The sequence below is a fragment of the Triticum urartu genome, chromosome 3 (genome assembly GCF_003073215.2).
Source record: "Triticum urartu cultivar G1812 chromosome 3, Tu2.1, whole genome shotgun sequence".
Lineage (NCBI taxonomy): Eukaryota > Viridiplantae > Streptophyta > Magnoliopsida > Poales > Poaceae > Triticum > Triticum urartu.
In genome coordinates this window covers 240,156,808-240,179,709 of record NC_053024.1, presented here as the reverse complement: position 1 = coordinate 240,179,709, position 22,902 = coordinate 240,156,808, and positions in this window count along the sequence as shown.

The following is a 22,902-nucleotide window of genomic DNA, read 5'->3' as shown; positions in this document are numbered from 1 at the left end:
TCTATCTCTCCAAGTCATATGCATTCTGTTGAAACTGTCAAATGTCTTCACTGTGTCCTTGTTAGCTGAAGACATAGTGACAACCATAAAAGTCCGTTTTTAATGCTCAGTCCTCCACATAATATCCGGAGAAGCAGGAACGACCGCCCGACAATTTAGGCGTGCGTGGGACGTGGAACAAATCCCAATCTTCCTCTAACTGGCCACGCGTGCCTCCAATGCGAACCGCCAGGGGTACCTGTGTAATAGCACAGTGCCGCCTCTATCCCTATAAATACATGATTCACTGCGGTCATTATCTCCTTCTTCCACCCTCGCACGAACCCTAGCGCCACCGCTAGCACTCGACGACGCCGGCGACGAAGCGCTTCACTGCCGCAACCTCTCCGACACCGTTTTCACGCCGACAGCGAACATCGCTCTCTCCGCCGTCGCCGTAGGTGTCTTCCGTCGCCAAGTTAGGGCACGGAGGATCGAACTGCTCGACCTCAACTCTCACTTCGTCTAGCAGTTCCAAGTGTGGTAAATAAAACCTCTTTTTACAGCCTCTTTTGATCCCATAGTTCAGTCACTTTCTGCCATAAGGAGTTTCTCTTCACATCAGTTAGTTATCTCGCTACACCTCATGACATGCCTAGTATATTCACTTGTGCTTCATAAGGTAGTTAGATTCCTCACTTGTACTGATCTGTGGGTTCGTACAAATCTGGAACCAACTTCTTATCTGTGAGTGAATGTCTTCGCACAATGAGGTCTATGTCTTCTAAACCAATTTATCTTCAAAATCTTCTGAGAATTCATATGACCTCTTCCCCTTCCCTCGCACCTTAATGCTGTCACAGGTACATGTCCGTGGGAGAATCCTTTGGTTCTCATAGTCTGCATTCATTTGCAGAGTACTTGCAGCATCACATCAACTCTCCTGAAGCCAGTTCTTGCAAAAGGAAGCCTTTGAAGCCTTTGAACATCTTGAAGCCTTCCAAGTTATTCATGGCTTCAGAAACAGCAGCAAGGAAGGGAGGCAGACAGCGACGTGGTGAAACGTCCAAAGATCTGCCTGATGAATTGGCAGAGATGTACAAAACTGATCCTGAAGAAAGCTATGGTCAGCGCAAGACACGAATCCAATGGATTCAAAGATATTGGGTAGAGCAATGGTTCCACTACCGCTTCGTCACTCAGGAATATGCGGAGAAGTGCGCCATCAAGAGACCGTGGGGAGACGTACTATACAAAAATCTCGTACCCAGGTCCAGAGTCGAAGCTATTGCTCAAGGCTTCTATCCATGAACCAAAGCCAGCTGAAGCACATCCGTCATCACTTCTCTGGTGCCGCGATGATAATCTCTTCAAGCGCAACTTTCAGTTTGCACAACAATCAGCGAAGATAAATAAGAAGAAATTTGGGCTTGACTTCAACCCTGGTCCCTCCTCACCAAGGGCAGATGGCACACGCGACGCCGATCCCAATACCATCGGGCCGTATGCCAATCTTGCAGGCCTCATCACTCGCATCCTAGTCCAAGGGACTGATGTGAATGACCCTCCAGCAGATACTGAGTCAGATGACGCCCCTGCTGCGCCAAAGCCGAAGCAGAAGAAGCCAAAAGCTTCAAAGCCAGCCGCTTCTCCCAAGATCGCAAGAGTGAAGCCTTTAGCAACTACACCTCCTGAAGCCAGTATGCAGTCAGAAGGCTTATCACGAGTGTCCAAGCCCCAAGAAGCCAAGAAGCCTCAGCCACACACAGGCAAAGAGCTCACAACTGCTGCCATTCTGCGCTGTGAAAACATTGATCTATCAAGCGATGAGGATCTTGGAGATGACGCACTTGAGCAGCTCATCAAGAGCAAGGAGGAGGCTGAAATCTTCAACAATCTGCCTCTGTTTGATGTCGCCGTCATCCACAGCTTCATTGATGAATGGTTTGACACACTAGACATAAGCTTCGATGATCTGCAGCTACCAATAGGCCTCAGCGTTGCCTTTCAAGGTGCAATTGCTTCAGAACTTGCAATAGCCCAGCGAATTGTAGAACTGAAGCAGAAAATTGATTATGAAAAGGCTCAGTTCAAGAAGCACGTGGCCAAGCTCAGCGTGCAAGAAGTGAAAAACTTCAAGATCATGTTGCACGAGCTGAAAGAGAACTTTCTGAAGACGCGTGCTGAAGCTCAAGGCTCGCGAGAGCGCATGAAGACTTTGGCTGATCACTGCGTGCAGGCCTACAATGAGGCAGAGAAGCGCAAGGCACTTGGGCGTCCCGGCATTGACCCCAGGATGGCCACGAAGAAGAAAAAGAAGGATGCTGTGCCTGAACCTGAAGCGCCAAGGTCAGAAACTGCTCCGATTGTCTTCCCCGCTGCAACGACTGGCTCGAAGCCAAAGAGTCGATCAACCGCCTCACAGCACAAGAAGACACGGACTGCAGAGGCTGAAGCTAAGAAGAGAAAACATTCTGAAGCCTCTCCTTCTGAACCCATCATCAAGAAGCGCAAGACCAAGAAATCTCGGGCTGCTCCCACAGAGCCCTTGACAGTTGAACCCCTCTTTGTCCGCTATCCTGACGCAGATCGTCAGTTGACTGTGCATGAACCCAACGCTGAAGACATTCCAGCAGACGAACCCAACGCTGCTGAAGACATTGGTCTCCAAGACAATGTGCAAGGTGATGCAGCCCTTCCTCAGCTTGAGACAAGCGAACTGATCAGTATTGGTCGTCCATTGACGCCAATCACACAAGATGCATCATGGGCAGATCGCCCACAGGAGGAAGATGAGTCCCAACCCACTACAACTCCACGGGCGCCTACATTCCGTAGGCTTCACAAAGGGCCAAGGGCTCAGGCTGCTGACGACATTCTGGCTGCATCAGCCGAAGAGCATGCAGAGATACCACAAGCTCCAACTCCCCCACACCAACAAGAAGCAGTTCTCCAGGAGAACGTGCCTGAGTCTGCAAATGTTGAGGCTGCCACAAACAACGCCGAAGCAAATGTGGAGCCCAACCCAACAATAGCTTCAGAAGACAATGAAGCTACTGCTCCTGAACATTCTGTGCCTGAGTCTGCTGCCGGACCACAATTCAACTATCATATTGCGTACAGACCCCAGGTCCAGAAGCCGATCCCACGACTGCCAAGGTTCCCAGGTCCTGCATCAGCTCCTGGTTCCTTCAACATCAACGGCTTCAGGGCAGATAACACGTTTTTCGACTGCTCCAAGAACCCTTATTCAAGGGAACGGATTGTATCAGATAGGTTCTGGAGCCATCAACAGCGCAGCTATTATTCATGCATCCTATACAACCAAGGCCGCATCTTTCCTCACAAGCGCCTTGAGGTTGAAGCTGTTGCTGGTCTGCCTGGTCTGGAAGAAGCACTGGATTGCTTCAAGCAAGTCGGTTTGCTGCCATTTATCACTGATGAAGAGCACTGGAACGAAGAGCTTCTGCTCCAGTTCTATGCCACTTTGCATATCAAAGGCTATAACAGAGATCCGAAGACATGGATTCTGGAGTGGATGACAGGCAATATCCATCATGAAGCCAATGCTTTCGACCTAATTGAGCTTACTGGCCTTCCCACTCCTGGCGAATTCTTTGAAGAAGGGTGCCAACTCCATGCTGAAGCAATTGAGAGCATATTTCAGCGTCCTGAGCCAGATATGAGTCAGATGCTCTCAATAATGAAGCCACTGCCTCCTAATGCACCCTATCCAACTAGGTTCTTCGTTGAAGACTTAGAGTACCTGCCCAGAACAATATATCACATCATAAGGCGGACTCTATGGCCTGTAAAGGGACACTCTCGATATGCAACAATTGATGGTGCAATGAAGACTCTCATCTTCTGCATTCTTCATGGCAAATGCTTCAATGCACAGGATCTCTTCATCCGTCACTTTGCAGCATCTGCCTCAGAACTGTTTGGATTAAACCTCTATGCTCCTTGGGTTATGAGGCTGATCAAGCTTCACTCTGCAATCTCCTATCAACCCTCAGCCCGCAACCATAGGATATTTTTGCCAGATGTGGACACATCTGCTGAAGCAATATATCCAGAGCCTGGCAAGCAACCATTAAGTCTTAAAAATGCAGAACACCAGAGCTTCACTCAAAATATTGAAGGTGTTGAAGCTCTCTCCCGAGTGTATCCAATGGCTGGCACCACACGTGCCCCTGCATCAACTGAAGCCACTGACAGCACAGCTGCCAAGAGACCCAAGAAGCGCGCTCGAGCACTCAATGACCGAGAGCTTCTTGTGGCTCTTCACCAAAAGCAAGATAGGCATCACGACTATGAGCAATGAAGCTGAACTGCAAGAGGATGGCTTCAGAGAGAGATTCCAATTTGACTCCACGCCTCCAAGAAGAGCTGTGATGCGAAGCACACCATCCCTTGAAGAGTCAGAATTCTCTTCTTCTGCTGCCACCGTGTCTGCCCGGATTATTAAAGAAGACGATGACGCGACATCATCTCCACCTGCTTCAACACACGTCGAATCTGCACCAAGCTCATCTGCACCGCCACCAAACAACTCCACCGATCCTGCTGCGCCTGGGAACGCGTAGAAAACTCTATGTCTTCAAACCTTTTTGGTCATCACTGACAAAAGGGGGAGAAGCATGATGTTTATAGTCTTCAAGCGGGTCACTTGGGCAGGTGCCTTTATATTTTGCTACATTTTGCTTCGTGCTTACAACTCCCGTTTTTGCTACATTTGCTTCTTTGAGTTGTAACACTTAGCCTTGATGGCCGTCTGCTACCTGTTTGTCACTCCGTTATGCGAAGATAAATTCCGCATGTGCGACGGTAAATTCCGCACTCATCTCTTACTGCAGACGTCCATTTTCCATTATGCATGTCATTATCTTCATATACTTTCACATGCATAGTGGATTGTCATCATAAGTTGAAGTGGATCTCCACAAGTACAACCTGCCATGTGCATTTGCATTCAAAAGGCAAATTACTCATATGCACATCTTCAGGGGGAGCCCTTGCAACTTATGAAGACAAATTCCTTTACTATCTTACAAATTATGTTCCCCGTTGAAAACTTCACCTAGTTTGTCATCAATCACCAAAAAGGGGGAGATTGTAAGTGCATCTAGTGCCACCCCTAGTTGGTTTTGGAGTATTGACGACAAACCTAGTTGAGGGACTAACGTGTTTGTGAGAATTGCAGGAAAACACAGGTAGAAGTCCCTCATTGATTCGGTTTTATTACCAGAGATGACCCCTAAAAATGTACGAAGACATTGAAGACAATGGTGGTTTATGAAGATATTCATATTGAAGACAATGACATGAGAAGACTCCCTATGAAGCTTATGGAACTCGAAGACTTAGATCCTTCGTAGTTTTATTTCATTTATGTTGTGTCATAGGAATCACCGTACTGTTAAGTGGGGTCCAAGAGAACCAGTCAGAATGACTGAAGTGATGCCTAATTCAAATCCTATGTCTTCGAGCGAAGACTTTGAGAGAAAATCTTGTCCAGAGTCAGACAAGTCAGCTTTACTTGTAGCCCAAGTAAAGTTGCCGTGTGAGTTCAAAATTCGACCGTTGGTACACGTGTCAGTTCCTTAGTGACCCAGGGTCATTTCGGACAGATCAGGTCGGGTTGCCAAGTGGCTATAAATAGTCCACCCCCCACAACCATAAACGGTTGGCTGCTCAGATTTCAGTGCACGGCTTTTGTCGTTTGAGAGCAACCCACCTCGAAGCCTTTGAAAGAAAAATTCCTAGTGAGGAGAAAAGCCCTAACCACCCAGAGCCAGAGTAAATTGGGCATCACTTAAGTCTTCTTGTCTGTGTGATCTGAAGACTTATTACACTTGAGGACTGTGCATCCTCCAGACGGTTAGGCGTCGCGTTCTGAGCATCCAAGAGAAATTGTGGATTGCCAGTGAACGAAGTCTGTGAAGGTTTGGGAGTCTACCTTGAAGACTTACCTGAGTGATTGGGCGAGGTCTGTGTGACCTTAGCTCAAGGAGAAAACGGTGAGGACTGGGTGTCTTGGACTAAGTGTCCTTGACTGGGTGTCCGGGACTGTGTGTCCTTTGGTTTAAATACCTAGCCGCTCCAACCAGACGTACAGTTGTCACAGCAACTGGAACTGGTCCAACAAATCATTGTCTTCAACGTGTCACTGGTTTCATCTTCACTTCCTTTCACTTACAGTTATTCATTGTGAAGCCATTGCATGCTTGCTTTATCTTTTGTCTTCACAACATGAATGTATGATTCTGTTTGGCTTCATAACTTCTTCCTACCTGATCCTTATTACACTGAAGCTGTTTGTCATTGCGCTTTCACTCTATTGAATACATGACCATGGCTGGCCTAGTGTAATCTAACTTCCGCTGCACAGTAATAGGCATAATCTTCACTGTTTGTCTTCATAACTCTCACGTTTTGAAGATTTTCATAAAAATCGCCTATTCACCCCCCCCCCCTCTAGTCGATATAACGCACTTTCACTGTTCAATCCACTCGGCGAGGAAATCTGCTATTGCATGGGACTTGATAGCTTTCTTTGCCTCAAACTTGATATCCAGGGGAAGGAGTTCAATCGCCCATTTGGCCACTCGACCAGTTGCATCTCTGTTGTGCAGAATCTCTGACAATGGAGCGTCGCTGACGACTGTAAGAGAGTGATCCGAGAAATAGTGTGCAACCTTCTTCGTGATCATGTAAATCCCATAGACAAGCTTCTGATAATGAGGATATCTCTGCTTTGACGGGGTCAGGATTTCAGAAATATAATAGACTGGGCGTTGAACCTTATAAGTTTTTCCTTCTTCTTCCCGCTCGAACGTAAGTATTGTACTAACGACTTGTCCAGTGGCTGCTATATAAAGCAGTAGAGGCTCTTTGCTGATTGGAGCAACAAGCACTGGCTGGCTGGAAAGCAGGGCTTTTAGCTCTGCAAGCGCTGCATCAGCTTCTGGTGTCCACTCGAACTTGTCTGATTTCTTCATCAGTCGGTAAAGAGGCAGCGCCTTTTCACCGAGACAAGAAATGAATCGACTTAGGGCAGCCAAGCAACCAGTAAGCTTCTGGACATCATGCACACGCACAGGGCATTTCATTCGGAGTATAGCGCCTACCTTCTCTGGGTTAGCATCGATTCCTTGTTCGGAAACAAGAAAACCGAGTAACTTTACGCCTCGAACTCCAAACGTGCACTTTGATGGATTGAGCTTGATATCATACCTTCTGAGGTTGGCAAAGGTTTCAGCAAGGTCAGTCAGTAGGTCAGAACCTTTATGTGACTTGACCACAATGTCATCCATGTATGCTTCCACATTCCGACTGATCTGAGTGAGCAGGCACTTCTGAATCATCCGCATGTGGCTCCAGCGTTCTTCAAACCGAATGGCATTGTGACATAACAGAAGCACCCAAACGGGATGATGAAAGCTGTCTTTATTTTGTCGGGTCCATACAGACGGGTCTGGTAGTACCCGGAGTAAGTGTCCAAAAAGGACAAACGCTCGCACCCTGCAGTCGAGTCGACTATCTGATCGATGCGAGGGAGAGGGAAGTGATCTTTTGGGCAGGCCCGATTGATATGCTTGAAATCAATACACATGCGAAGTGAGTCGTCTTTCTTTGGGACCATGACTCAGCTGCCAAAAGCCGAGCCACCTCTTCACTGATTGCCTTTCTTTTCTGGATGGCGGACCGTCGAAGATGCTCTTTGACTGGTTTCACCTTCGGGTCGACTCGCAAAAGATGCTCAGCCAGTCCCCTGGGAACACCTGGCATGTCAGAAGGCTTCCATGCAAAGATGTCCTAGTTCTCACGGAGGAACTGGATGAGCGCTTCTTCCTATTTGGAGTTGAGTGTGGTGGAAATGTGAGTCGGAGCTGCATTGGGATCCGTCAGGTGAATGTGAATCGACTTTGTTTCACCAGACGACTGGAATGCTGAATCTGTGGCTGGCTTCTTGGCTCACAGCAAGTCACTCGGATCTGCATTTTTCTGGTAGTCTTGCAATTCTACCACGGCCATATGGGCATCGGCGATCTTCGAGCCCTTCTGGAAGCACTCTTCTGCCTTCTTTCGGTTACCAGAGATAGTGATCACTCCTCTGGGACCAGGCATCTTCAGTTTGAGGTACACGTAACATGGTCGAGCCATAAACCATGCGTAAGCTGGCCTGCCCAGAATTGCATGATAAGCACTCTGGAAATCTACAACTTCAAATGTCAACTTTTCTTTACGGTAATTTTTGGAATCACGAAGACCACGTCGAGTGCAATCTGACCGAGGGATGCAGCCTTCTTGCCTGGAATGACCCCATGGAAACTCATATGGCTTTCACTGAGTCTGGATATCGGAATGCCCATTCCTTTCAACGTTTCTGCATATAGTATGTTCAGACCACTGCCACCGTCCATCAGTACCTTTGTTAGTCGAGTTCCTTCGACCACCGGATCAACCACAAGTGCTTGCCTTCCAGGGGTGGCGATGTGCACTGGATGATCAGACTGGTCGAATGTATTGGCAGTCTGCGACCACTTCAAGTAACTGGGTGTCGCCAGAGCGACCATGTTCACTTCCCTGTTGATGACTTTCAATCGACTTTTGCTCTCAACATCAGCAAAAATCATCAGAGTGGAATTCACGTGGGGATAACCATATTCATCCTCACCCTCATCCTCAGCCTTGTCTGCTTCCTTCTCCTTTTCCTTGGGCTATTTCTCTCGGAACTACTGGATTAGGAGGCGACACTGCCGAGTGGTGTGCTTCGGGTAAATGAAGTTGCCTTCTTCATCTTTTTTGGTGTGGATATGGCACGGCAAATCCAACATGTCATTCCCATCTTGATCTTTTAATTTCTTGGGGTTCCATGGCCCTTTGGGCTTCCCCTTGAACTTTCCTTGAACCACATCCAAGGCTTCACCTGGAGCAGCTGGCTTGGCCTTGCGCTTCTGTTTCCGACCGGAGTTTCCTCCTCCGGCTTCGTGGGCGACTGCTTTGTGCTTGCCGCTCCGGAGTCGCTCTTCTTCTTCACCATTGGCATACTTGGTGGCAATTTCCATCATCCGAGCTAGAGTCATATTTCCTGTCCGGCCGAATTTCATATTCAACTCCCTATACCTGACGCCTTCCTTAAAGGCACAAATTGTCTGATGATCTGACACATCTTCTACCGTGTGGTGTAGGGTGATCCATCTCTAGATATAATCCCTCAAAGTTTCATTCGGCTTCTGAACACAACATTGTAACTCTGTCAAACTTGCCGGCCGTTTGCAAGTGCCCTCGAATGTTCTGAAAAATACTCGGGCGAGATCTTCCCAAGTATAGATGCTGCCAGATGCTAACTGATTCAGCCATGCTCTAGCTGAGCCCTCCAACATCAGAGGAAGGTGTTTCATGGCCACTTCATCATTACCGCCACCAATCTGGACAGCCACTCGGTAGTCTTCAAGCCAAGTGTCAGGCTTGGACTCTCCGGTGAACTTACTAACTCCAAACGCCAACCTAAAGTTGGGGGGGATCACTGCAGCTCTAATAGCTCTGCTGAAGCACTCTGGACCAGAGACATGCACCCTGTTGCTGGTTTGTGGACCTCCATCATGGCCCTCTCGGTGAGCTCTATTTCTGTCGACCAAGCCCTGCACGAGAATAGATCTCGCATCAAAGCCTGGCTCCCTGGGGTCGATTCGAATACCTCGCCCAACACTATGAGGGCGCCTGTCTTCATGCTGCCGAGGCATGTACGACCCGCTCCTCAGGGGAGGCGTGGGAACTCGACGGCGATCATCACGATCGACTCGACGATCATACTGCTCTCGGTTTCTGTACTGATCTCGTCGATCCCCACGTCCCTCATGCCTCAGAGGCGATCTTGGGCTATCGGCCGACTGAACTGTGTCTGCCATCACGGATCGGATGTGGATCCTATCCCGCGACTGAGATACAACCGTATTCTGCTCTCCCGCCGCCTAGAGCAAGGCTCGGATCTGCACCAGACCTCGACCAGCTTCTGACGGCGAGGGTTGCATCAACTCCGCTATCCGGGTAGCAGCAGCTCGATTCTGGATCGGGGTTCGGTATACCTGAGTCGGAGGAGGAAAAAGCTGGCGTCGACTGGATTCGGGAGCGCGCTGCCGAGCGCGATTGTCGAGTGCACTTTGGAGGTTCTCCAGTCGAGTGCGCTCAGCCAGGTTGGCCAAGCGCGCCTGCTCCAAGGCCTGGGCCTCAGGGGTTTCTCCAACGATAGGAGTATGCAATGCATCCATGTTCCGGTGGCGAAGTTCCTCCCTCTGCTGCGAGGAGAGGGGTTCGGGGCGGTACTCCTCGTGAACGCGTGACGGATCGCTGTTCCCGTCGCCTCCGTCTTCACGGTTGAAGCCAGGAGGGCTGCATGGTCCATTGACCATCAGAACTTCAGCCGCTGGGTCGCTGCTGTCGCACTCAGATGCGGTCTCTATGGAGCCAGTCGAAAGATCGAACAGGCCGTAGAGAGTTTCGTCGGGCTCGATCGCCGCGACTTGAGGGGTGGCCGACTGGCGGGCCACCGCATGCCTCGCCCACTGCTGAAGCCTCGACCGACCAGAGCGTTTGCTCCGGCGAGTCGCAGGGAGGGGGAAAGCTGATGGAGTCGACTGATACTGGGTCGACGGTTGCCGCAGGAGGACGCCGTGGATGCACGCGCGAAAGTGCATCGCCCCGCGAGCGGGGAGCGCGTCGACGTCGAGTGGAGCCTCCTGAAGCCAAGCGGAGTCGTCGGCGACAAACACGAGTGCGCTGAGACGGATCTGGCGGCCCTCAGCCAAACCTGCGCCTGAAACCATGATGAAGGGGATCGGAAAAATCGCAACTTCTCCAACAAGTCGCTAAGACACCTGCCCCACGGTGGGCGCCAACTGTCGTGGTTCTAAGACTGACAGTAGAGTAGGGGGTGAGAATGTAGAGGCAAGATCCTAGCTATGGAGGAGTTGTACACACGAGTTTTACGAGTTCAGGCCCTTCTCAGAGGAAGTAATAGCCCTACGTCCCGGAGCCCTGAGGCGGTCGACTGAATATATGTGTGTGAATTACAGAAAGTGCGAACCCTTGTCGCAGAGGAGGGGGTGGCTTATATAGAGTGCGCCAAGACCCCAGCTCCCCTTCGTTACACAGGGTTCAATGCTCATAAAGGTGGGGCGTTATTGGTAACGTCTACAATAAAGTGTTATAAATGCCCATAAAGCTATGGTTTAAGTCATGACCGTTGCAGAGTGGAGGTTTTCTCGTCTTCTGGTGGTCGAGTGTCTTCAAGGTGGTCGAGTGAGCACATCTTCATGGTCGAGTGGATGATGTTTTCTCTTCGACTGCTTCTGATTCTTTGTAGAGATGTCCTTGGGGAGGGTATGTTGGACAGATCCATGACCCTACCCTAGGTACATGGCTTCATCAGTGGGCTTTTGCTTATTTGTAATTGAGTCGGGAGACTTGTGAGAGTACACCCTTTTAGTTCGGACTGGGGGTTTTGTCAGAGCCGGATTATCCCAAAATTGTGTTTGGGTTTTCTAGGCACTTTCCATCACACAGTATTTCCGTACTATGGCCGCCAAGTCAGCGAAGTGTGCTATGTCACAGCGACTTATGGCGTCGAGGATTCCCTTGTCCGTGCAATTGTTGCAAAAGAATGAAATTGCGTCTTCCTCGCGACAGTCCTTGACCTTGTTCATTACAAGGAGGAATTTGGCCCAATAGTGATGTACTGTCTCTTGGGCTCTTGCCTAATGTGGGAAAGATCACTTGTATCTAGGTGGGTGCGTGGATTTAAGTCCAGAACTTGTCCCAATCTGTGATCCCGGGGCAGGGGAGTTTCCAATCTTGGGAGTTCGGGCTCCGAGATGTTGCCCCGCGGGTTCGGTATGCGGCCTGATTCTGGGTTCAGGGTTAAGGCGGCGTCCTCCCGTGGGCGAGTATCCGGCTCGGAGAGCTCGGGAATCCGGACATAGTTCGTCCTCAGGATAGAGGGAGAATCGCCGCATTGCTCCTCCACCACCGCTATTTGATGGGTGACCGGTGGAGAATTAATCTCCCTTTGGTCGGGTTTAAGCCCAATTCAATCGTAGTCTGTAGTGACTCCCAAAGCGGCAATGCGATCCAAGAGCTCGTTCAAAGAGGAGAGCTCCATTGGGTCCATCTTCTCGGCAAATTTCGAGCCGATGTGGAGGCTATTTTCGATGACCCGAGAAGTCATCGTCGGCGCAGCGGCCGAGCGGGCGGTCATGACGAAGCCGCCTAGTCAGAGAGTTTGGCCTACAGCCAGGGCTCCCCCAGAGGTGATGTTGTCCTTGACAACAAGACGAGCCATCCTCCTTATGATGACGACACAGTGGAACTCTCAATGAAAGCACCAATGTCGGTGTCAAAACCGGCGGATCTCGGGTAGGGGGTCCAGAACTGTGCGTCTAAGGCGGATGGTAACAGGAGGCAGGGGACATGATGTTTACCCAGGTTCGGGCCCTCTTGATGGAGGTAATACCCTATGTCATGATTGATTGTTCTTGATGATATGAGTATTACAAGAGTTGGTCTACCACGAGATCAGAGAGGCTAAACCCTAGAAGCTAGCCTATGGTATGATTGTATGTTGTCCTACGAACTAAACCCTCCGGTTTATATAGACATAGGAGGGGGCTAGGGTTACACAAGGTCGGTTACAAGGGAGGAGATATACATATCCGTATTGCCTAGCTTGCCTTCCACGCCAAGTAGAGTCCCATCCGGACACGGGACGAAGTCTTCAATCTTGTATCTTCATAGTCCAACAGTCCGGCTGTCCAGAGACCCCCTAATCCAGGACTCCCTCAACACTGTAGACAAGTCTGCCAACCACATCAATCGACATTGTTGGGTGTTCAAACAGGCCGGTAAAGAAGTATACGAGGAATCCAGCAAAAGCCTCTCTCGAAGCGACAACGAGGATGAACCAAGAAGGCCCAACAACAGCGGGGAAGTAGTTTCCCTCTGATGTCATTGATGTTAACATGATCTACACTACACACATTCCCAGAAGTAGCGGAAGGGTGCACTTCAGGACATCTATGCCTTGGAACTTGTAGCCCTGAAATTCAACCCGTGCTCGCCATGCCCGATCACTTTTGACAAAAAAGATCACCCGACCAGTAACTGTCATGGCGGGTCAGAAGCTCTGGTCATAGATCCCATTGTTGATGGGTTCCACCTCTTATGGATGGCGGAAGTAGCTTGAACCAGATCTATGCTGACACGATCAGGAAGATGGGCATTGATTCGCCAAGAATCCCGCCCACTAACACCACTTTCAAGTGTGTCATCCCTGACATAGAGGCCCGATGCATGGGCACTGTAATGCTAGAAGTTTTTTTGGCTCCCCCAACAACTTCTGAAGTGAGGACGCGGTCTTTTACTGAAGAAATATGCCCTATAGGCAATAATAAAGTTATTATTTATTTCCTTATATCATGATAAATGTTTATTATTCATGCTAGAATTGTATTAACCAGAAACTTAGCACATGTGTGAATACATAGACAAACAGAGTGTCACTAGTATGCCTCTACTTGACTAGCTCGTTGAATCAAAGATGGTTAAGTTTCCTAGCCATAGACATGAGTTGTCATTTGATTAACGGGATCACATCATTAGAGAATGATGTGATTGACTTGACCCATTCCGTTAGCTTAGCACGATGATTGTTTAGTTTCTTGCTACTGCTTTCTTCATGACTTATACATGTTCCTCTGACTATGAGATTATGCAACTCCCGAATACCGGAGGAACACTTTGTATGCTACCAAACGTCACAATGTAACTGGGTGATTATAAAGGTGCTCTAGAGGTGTCTCTGATGGTACTTGTTGAGTTGGCATAGATCAAGATTAGGATTTGTCACTCCGATTGTCGGAGAGGTATCTCTGGGCCCTCTCGGTAATGCACATCACTATAAGCATTGCGACTAACGAGTTAGTTGTGGGATGATGTATTATGGAACGAGTAAAGAGACTTGCCGGTAATTAGATTGAACTTGGTATGAGGATACCGACGATCGAATCTCGGGCAAGTAACATACCGATGACAAAGGGAACAACGTATGTTGTTATGCGGTTTGGCCGATAAAGATCTTCGTAGAATATGTAGGAACCAATATGAGCATCCAGGTTCCGCTATTGGTTATTGACCGGAGATGAGTCTCGGTCATGTCTACATAGTTCTCGAACCCGTAGGGTCCGCACACTTAAAGTTTGGTGACGATCGGTATTATGAGTTTATGTGTTTTGATGTACCAAAGGTAGTTCGGAGTCCCAGATGTGATCACGGACATGACAAGGAGTCTCGAAATGATCGAGCCATAAAGATCGATATATTGGAAGGCTATATTCGGACATCGGAAAGGTTCTGAGTGATCCGGGTATTTTCGGAGTACCGGGGGAGTTACGGGAATACAGGAGTACATATGGCCATATGGGTCTTAGTGGGCTTCAAGGGAAAAAGAGGAGAAGCCACGGGGGCTGGCTGCGCGCCCCCATGGGCCTAGTCCGAATTGGACTAGGGGAGGGGCTGCGCCCCCTCTTTCCTTCTCCTCCCCCTCTCCTTCCTTTCCCCTCCTAGTAGGACTAGGAAAGGAGGAATCCTACTCCTACTAGGAGGAGGATTCCTCCCCCCTTTGGCGCTCCTAGAGAGGCCGGCTGGCCTTCCCTCCCTCCTTTATATACGTGGGGAGGGGGCACCCTAGAAGACACACAAGTTGATCAGTTGATCCTTTAGCCGTGTGCGGTGCCCCCCTCCACCATAATCCACCTCGGTTATATCATAGCGGTGCTTAGGCGAAGCCCTGCGGCGGTAGCATCATCATCGTCGTCATCACGCCATCGTGCTGATGGAACTCTCCCTCGAAGCTCTGCTGGATCGGAGTTCGTGGGACATCACCGAGTTGAACGTGTGCTGAACTCGGAGGTTCCGTACGTTCGGTACTTGGATCGGTCGGATCGTGAAGACGTACGACTACATAAACCGCGTTCTCATAACGCTTCCGCTTACGTTCTACAAGGGTACGTGGATGAAACTCTCCCCTCTCGTTGCTATGCATCACCATGATCTTGCGTGTGCGCATGAACTTTTTTGAAATTACTGCGTTCCCCAACAGTGGCATCCGAGCCAGGTTTATGTGTAGATGTTATATGCATGAGTAGAACACAAAGGAGTTGTGGGCGTGGGTATATACATATTGCTTGTCGTCACTAGGTGATTCTTGATTCAGTGGCATTGTTGGATGAAGCGGCCCAGACCGACATTACGCGTACGCTTACACGAGACTGGTTCTACCGACGTGCTTCGCACATAGGTGGCTAGTGGGTGTCTGTTTCTCCAGCTTTAGTTGAATCGGATTCAATGAGCAGGGTTCCTTTTGAAGATCAAAAAGCAATCACTATACCGCGTTGTGGTTTTTGATGCGTAGGTAAGAACGGTTCTTGCTCAGCCCATAGCAGCCACATAAAACTTGCAACAACAAAGTAGAGGACGTCTAACTTGTTTTTGCAGGGCATGTTGTGATGTGATATGTTCAAGACATGATGAGGTATAAATTGTTGTATGAGATGATCATGTTTTGTTGAAGTTATCGGCAACTGGGAGGAGCCTTATGGTTGTCTCTTTATTGCATAAGATGCAAGCACCATATAATTGCTTTACTTTATCGCTATGCGATAGCAATAGTTGCAAAAGCAGTAGTTGGTGAGACGACCATGTGATGACATGTTGATAGAGATCAAGATGATGGAGATCATGGTGTCATGCCGGCGACAATAGAGATCATGACGGTACTTTGGAGATGGAGATCAAAGGCGCAAGATGATCATGGCCATATCATGTCACATATTTTGATTGCATGTGATGTTTATCCTTTATGCATCTTATTTTGCTTAGTTCGGCGGTAGCATTACAAGATGATCTCTCACTAAATTTCAAGGTATAAGTGTTCTCCCTGAGTATGCACTGTTGCGACAGTTCGTCATGCCGAGACACCACGTGATGATCGGGTGTGATAAGCTCTACGTTCTCATACAACGGGCGCAAGCCAATTTTTGCACACACGGAATACTCGGGTTAAACTTGACGAGCCTAGCATATGTAGATATGGCCTCAGAACACTGGAGACCGAAATGTCGAGCATGAATCATATAGTAGATATGATCAACATAGTGATGTTCACCATTGAAAACTACTCCATCTCACATGATGATCGGACATGGTTTAGTTGATTTGGATCACGTGATCATTTAGATGACTAGAGGGATGTCTCTCTAAGTGAGAGTTCTTAGGTAATATGATTAATTGAACTTTAATTTATCATGAACTTAGTCCTGATAGTATTTGCATAACTATGTTGTAGATCAATAGCTCGCGATGTAGCTCCCCGTTTATTTTGATATGTTCCTAGAGAAAAACTAAGTTGAAAGATGTTAGTAGCAAGGATGCGGATTGGATCCGTGATCTAAGGATTATCCTCATTGCTGCACAGAAGAATTATGTCCTTGATGCATCGCTAGGTGACAGACCGATTGCAGGAGCAGATGCAGACGTTATGAACGTTTGGCGAGCTTGATATGATGACTACTTGATAGTTTATTGCACCATGCTTTACGGCTTAGAATCGGGGCTTCAAAGACATTTTGAACGCCACGGAGCATATGAGATGTTCCAAGAGTTGAAATTAGTATTTCAGACTCATGCCCATGTCGAAAGGTATGAGACCTTTGACAAGCACTTTTCCTACAAGATGGAGGAGAATAGCTCAGCTAGTGAGCATGTGCTTAGAATGTATGAGTACTACAATTACTTGAATCAAGGGGGGTTAATCTTCCAGATAAGATTGTGATTGACAGAGTTCTCTAGTCATTATCACCAAGTTACTGGAACTTCGTGATAACTATAATATGCAAGGGATAACGGAAACGATTCCCAAGCTCTTCATGATGCTGAAATCAACGAAGGTAGAAATCAAGAAAAGCATCAAGTGTTGATGTTTGACAAGACCACTAGTTTCAAGAAAAGGGCAAAGGGAAGAAGGGGAACTTCAAGAAGAACGGCAAGAAAGTTGTTGCTTAAGTGAAGAAGCCCAAGTCTAGACCTAAGCCTGAGACTAAGTGCTTCTACTGCAAAGGAACTGGTCACTGGAAGCAGCACTGCCCCAAGTATGTGGCGGACAAGAAGGATGGCAAAGTGAACAAAGGTATATTTGATATACATGTTATTGATGTGTACTTTACTAGTGTTTATAGCAACCCCTCAGTATTTGATACTAGTTCAGTTGTTGAGATTAGTAACTCGAAACGGGAGTTGCAGAATGAACAGAGACTAGTTAAGGGTGAAGTGACAATGTGTGTTGGAAGTGGTTCCAAGATTGATATGATCATCATCGCACACTCCCTGTACTTTCGGGATTAGTGTTGAACCCAAATAAATGTTATTTGGTGTTTGCATTAAGCATGAATATGATTTGATCATGTTTATTGCAATACGGATATTCATTTAAAGTCAGAGAATAATTGTTGTTCTGTTTACATGAATAAAACCTTCAATGGTCATACACCCAAGGTGAATGGTTTATTGAATCTCGATCGTAGTGATACACATTTTCATAATATTGAAGCCAAAAGATGCAAAGTTAATAATGATAGTGCAACTTATTTGTGGCACTGCCGTTTAGGTCATATTGGTGTAAAGCGCATGAAGAAAATACATGATGATGGGCTTTTGGAATCACTTGATTATGAATCACTTGATGCTTGCGAACCATGCCTCATGGGAAAGATGACTAAGACTCCGTTCTCCGGAACAATGGAGCGAGCAACAAACTTGTTGGAAATAATACATACTGATGTATGCAGTCCAATGAGTGTTGAGGCTCGTGGCAGGTATCGTTATTTTCTGAACATCACAGATGATTTGAGTAAGATTTGGGTATATCTTCTTGATGAAACATAAATCTGAAACATTTGAAAAGTTCAAATAATTTCAGAGTGAAGTGGAAAATCATCGTAACAAGAAAATAAAGTTTCTACGATCTGATCATGGAGGAGAATATTTGAGTTATGAGTTTGGTCTTCATTTGAAACAATGCAGAATAGTTTCGCAACTCACGCCACCTGGAACACCACAGTTCAAATATATTGGAAGGCTATATTCGGACATCGGAAAGGTTCCGAGTGATCCAGGTATTTTTCGGAGTACCGGGGGAGTTACGGGAATACGGGAGTACATATGGGCCTTAGTGGGCTTTTAAGGGAAAAAGAGGAGAAGCCATGAGGGGAGGGGCTAAGCCCCCTCTTTCCTTCTCGTCCCCCTCTCCTTCCTTTCCCCTCCTAGTAGGACTAGGAAAGGAGGAATCCTACTCCTACTAGGAGGAGGATTCCTCCCCCCTTTGGCGCGCCTAGAGAGGCCGGCCGGCCTCCCCTCCCTCCTTTATATACGTGGGGAGGGGGGCACCCTAGAAGACACACAAGTTGATCAGTTGACCTTTTAGCCATATGCGGTGCCCTCCTCCACCATAATCCACCTCGGTTATATCGTAGCGGTGCTTAGGCGAAGCCCTACGTCGGTAGCATCATCATCACCGTCATCACGCCGTCGTGCTGACAGAACTCTCCCTCGAAGCTCTGCTGGATCGGAGTTCGTGGGACGTCACCAAGCTGAACGTGTGCTGAACTCGGAGGTGTCGTACGTTCTGTACTTGGATCGGTCGGATCATGAAGACGTACAACTACATCAACTGTATTCTCATAACGCTTCCGCTTACGGTCTACGAGGTACGTGGACGAAACTCTCCCCTCTCGTTGCTATGCATCACCTGATCTTGCGTGTGCATAGGAAAATTTTGGAAATTACTGCGTTCCCCAACATTTACTAGAAGAGTCTTGACAGCTCTAAGGTGGCCCTTCTAGCCGATCACCCTGGGTCCCTCCCCTCTTCTGTTGTAAGTGGCAAGAAGGCCTCTTCCCGAAAAGGGCGTTCACCTCGCACCATTCCAAGTATACTGACTTCTACTTCCAAGGGCTAATGCACCATGCGCCGAACATCGATCAGAGCGGCGCTGACTGCGTCGACACCAATCCAAAGCGTACGGCGGCCATGGGAGCTACATTGACCGCACCCCCTGAGGGAGTCCTGGACTAAGGAGTCCTCGGGCGTCCGGCCCGTTAGCCATGGGCCGGACTGATGGGTTGTGAAGATACGAAGACCGAAGACTGCACCCGAGTCCGGATGGGACTCTCCTTGGCGTGGAAGGCAAGCTTGTCGACCGGATATGTAGATTCCCTTCTTTGTAACCAACCTTGTGTAACCCTAGATCCTCCCGGTGTCTATATAAACCAGAGGACTTAGTCCGGATAGGATACTCATTATCATAGCCATACAAGCTAGACCTCTAGGGTTTAGCCATTACGATCTCGAGGTAGATCAACTCTTGTAATACTCATACTCATCAATATCAATCAAGCAGGACATAGGGTATTACCTCCATAGAGAGGGCCCGAACCTGGGTAAACATCGTGTCCCTTGTCTCCTGTTACCATCGACCTTAGACTCACAGTTCGAGACCCCCTACCCGAGATCCGCCGATTTTGACACCGACATTGGTGCTTTCATTGAGAGTTCCACTATGCTGTCACTAAGAGGTTTGATGGCCCCTTCAATCGTCAATAATGACGCCGTCCAGGGAGAAACCTTTCTCCCCGGATAGATCTTCGTGTTTGGTGGCTTCGTATCGCGGGCCAATTCGCTTGGCCATCTGGAGCAGATGGAAAGCTATGCCCCTGGCCATCAGGTCAGATTTGGGAGCTTGAACTATGTTGCGGACATCCGTGGAAACTTGACCTTCGCCGGATTCGAGACCGTGGTACCCGCTCCCGACCACTCCGATGATCATGACCTAAATCTATCATCAAGCCGCGTCCAGGAGATCGCTCCTGTAACTGCTCTGGCCCTAGATCCGGAGCAAGTTGCGCCACCCAAGGATGGGAGGATCAACCCCACCACGGAAGCCACAGATTCCACAGCATTGGAGCCGCATACAGACTTAACCTCTCATGACGTCTCTGTCAGCGAAACTCCGGACTCGTATCCGGCCGAAAGTTCCGAACCACGTGACCCTGCGGACGCCGAGCTTGATCGTTTATCGATCTTCGAATTCAGCGCCGTGAACATCTTCCAACACTCGCCATTGGGCGATGTGCTAAATTCGTTAAAGAACATGTCCTTGACAGAGGACTCACAGCCGAACTATATCCGGCTCGAACTAGGGGCTGACGATGGTGAATTTTGTTTCCCACCCGCCACCCACTACGTAGCCACGGTCGAGGATTTGACCGACGAGCTTGACTACGACTCCGAGGACATCGAGGGTATGGACGACGACGCCGGAGAAGAAGAGGTCTAGAACCCATCGTTCATCGAACGCTGGACGGCCACTTCCTCGTATGATGTATACATGGTGGATGCACCAAAGGAGAACAGCAGCGAGGACAAGGAAGATCCCGCTGAGGATAAACCTTCTGAAACACAGTCCAAGCGCTGGCGTCAGCGGCGCCGCTCTAAGTCACGCCGCAGCAAAGACAGCAGTACCGGCACAAGAGAAGACAACACTCCATAAGGTGCCGAAGACAATGAAGACCCCGTCGATACAACTAATGAACAAGACGAACGGGAAGGCGGGCAGGTTAGCCCCGATAAACAGGCCACGCACGAAGATTCGGAGGATGATAATTACCTTTCGCTCTCCGAGGACGAGGTGAGCCTCGACACCGAGGATTTCATCGTGCCTGAGGAGCCTCTTGAGTAGGAGCACTTCAAGAGCCAGCTAATTGCCACCGCACGGAGCCTGAAAAAGAAGCAGTAGCAGCTTCAAACTGACCAAGATCTGCTAAATGATAAATGGACCGATGTCCTAGCAGCCGAAGAGTACGGCCTCTAGCGCCCAACCAAAAGCTACCCAAAGCGCAAACTGTTACCTCGGTTTGACGAGGAGGTGTTGAACTACATACATCCATCGTACAATGCGGCGGACCGACCACCACGTGGTCAAGACAAAACAACAATTCACGCCGAACACCAGCCAGCCCCGCCTTAGTGCACAGGCAGAGGTAAATTACCCCATGGGCATACATATGACCTCCGGCAAACCCTGAACAATAAACCAGGACACACTAGATCAATCTACGGATCACGAGGGTGTGCCTCGACACAAGACGACGGCCATCTATTCGGACGTGACAAACTTAGTCACGCGCGGGCCGAAAACCGTAGACGGACTCCATCCGAGCTACGTCGCGATACGGCCTGATATAGAGGCGCCGCACACCTCATTGCTTCACTGATGAGGTCCTGGACCATGAATTCCCAGAAGGGTTCAAACCAGTGAATATAGAATCATACAATGGAACCACAGACCCCGTGGTGTGGATCGAAGACTTCATTCTCCACATTCATATGGCCCGCGGCGATGACCTCCACACCATCAAATACCTCCCTTTAAAACTCAAAGGGCCAGCTCGGCACTAGCTCAACAGTCTGCCTGCAAATTCCATTGGCAGCTGGGAAGATTTGGAAGAGGCTTTCCTCGATAACTTCCAAGGTACATATGTTCGACCTCCGGACGCTGATGACCTAAGCCATATAGTTCAACAGACTAGAGAGTCCGCCAGGAAATTCTGGACTAGGTTCTTAACTAAAAAGAACCAAACCGTCTACTGCCCGGATGCTGAAGCCCTAGCATCCTTCAAACACAGTATTCGCGACGAATGGCTCGCTCACCACCTTGGCCAAGAAAAGCCAAAATCCATGGCAGCCCTCACGGCACTCATGACCCTCTTTTGTGCGGGTGAGGACAGTTGGTTGGCCTGTAGCAAAAACAATGCAAGCGATGCCGGCACCCCTGAAGCTAAAACTAGCAAAGACAAGTCTCGACGCAACAGATACATGCGCCAAAACAACAGTCAATGACGGATTCAGGGGCCCTAAGTCCGGTCAGCGGAAGAAGCCATTCCAAAAGAACAATTCAGGCCCATCCAGCTTAGACCGCATACTCGACCGTCCGTGCTATATTCATGGCACCCCAGGCAAGCCACCCAATCATAAAAATAGAGATTGGTGGGCTTTTAAACAGGCCGGTAAATTAAACGCCGAGAATAGGGAAAAGGGATCGCAAAGCGAGGACGATGACGAAGAGCCCCAGCTACCAAACACAGGGGGACAGAAGAAGTTTCCCCTCAGGTCAAAACTGTGAACGTGATATATGCTACCCACATCCCCAAGAGGGTGCGTAAGCGTGCGCTCAGGGACGAATACGCGATAGAGCCAGTCGCCCCAAAATTTAATCCATGGTCGTCATGCCCGATCACCTTTGATCGTCGGGATCATCCGACCAATATCCGTCATGGTGGCTCAGCCGCACTGGTCTTAGACCCGATAATTGACGGTTTCCACCTGACTCGCGTCCTTATGGACGGCGGTAGCATCCTTAACCTGCTCTATCAGGATACAGCGCGAAAAATGGGCATTAACCCATCCCGGATCAAGCCCGCCAGGACTACCTTCAAAGGAGTCATGCCAAGTGTAGAGGCCCGCTATACGGACTCAATCACACTCGAGGTTGTCTTCGGATCTCCGGACAACTTCCGAAGCGAGGAGTTAATCTTCGATATCGTCCCCTTTCGCAGCGGCTATCATGCACTGCTCGGACGAACTGCGTTCGCTCGATTCAACAAAGTACCACACTATGCTTATCTCAATCTCAAGATGCCCGGTCCACGCGGCGTCATAACGGTTAATGGAAATACGGAACGCTCCCTCCGTACAGAAGAGCACACAACTGCCTTAGCAGCAGAAGTATAGAGCGGCCTTCTCAAGTAGAAC